Here is a 1155-nt window from a genome sequence, read left to right on the forward strand (position 1 = left end):
TCCCCCCCTGAAATAAAAACGGTCCAAATCATCCCCCCCTGAAATAAAAATGGTCCAAATCATCCCCCCTGTAAAACTGCCATCCCTCCTTTCCATCCCTTATGTCATTCCATCAATGAATGTGGTTTTACTGCTATTTCAACATTTAGAGTCATCACCAGAAAAATAACACCAGAAAAATAACTTATTTGACAATTTTCACCTGTTTCAAGTAAATTTTCACTTGAAATAAGTAGAAAAATCTGCCATTGGGACAAGATTTATCTTCTTATTACAAGCAAAAAAATCTTGTTCCACTGGCAGATTTTTCTACTTATTTTAAGTGAAAATCTACTTGAAACAGGTGAAAATTGTTGTTTTTTCCAGTGATGAGTCTTGTGTAATGAGATTTTTTTTACTAAAATGAGACATTTTAACTAGAAATAAGACAAATATTCTTGTTAGGATTGTGAGTTTTTGCAGTGATCCATGTTACTTATCCTGTGAAGGACAGAGTCATATTGATAAGTTCAGAAAACAGTTTTTTATTGTTGTGTTTTGCCTGCTGATGTCACTCATGGGTCAGTTCAGGTCATCCATCCCATAGACATATACACGTAGACGCCGCACGGAGCTGCTGCGATACGTCAACGTCGCCGCCGTATTGGATGTTCAAGACTGTAAACTAATACAAGTAAATGGACTTATTTTCATAAAGCGCCTTTCTACAAAGAAATGTACGTTTTACGTCTCATTTATTCATTCACACACGCACTAATAAACTTGGAAACAGTTAGGCACCAAATATAATATATTTAATTTTCTCAGATGGCAAAAATAAGAACTTTATTGATCCCACATAGGAGTAATTCATGTTATATCAGCCATAGAGAACAAGGTAGTGCCGAAAAACAATATATATCCCCCTCACAAAAATAAGGAAAATAGAGAAACATATTTGCTCATCAACAAAACAAATTTAAAATTTTTCAAATAACAAAATAACATATTTGAACCATTTTTCAGACAATAAAATAACTGAAAAATGGTTCAAATATATTATTTTGTTGCTTGAAAAATGTTAAATATGTTTATGTAAAATATGCTTTGGTGATGAGAAAATATGTTTTTTCTATTTTTCTTTTTTTGTGATTTTTCTTTATTTTTTGTCAGCTG

The sequence above is a fragment of the Cololabis saira genome, chromosome 21, assembly GCF_033807715.1.
Source record: "Cololabis saira isolate AMF1-May2022 chromosome 21, fColSai1.1, whole genome shotgun sequence".
Taxonomy (NCBI): domain Eukaryota; kingdom Metazoa; phylum Chordata; class Actinopteri; order Beloniformes; family Belonidae; genus Cololabis; species Cololabis saira.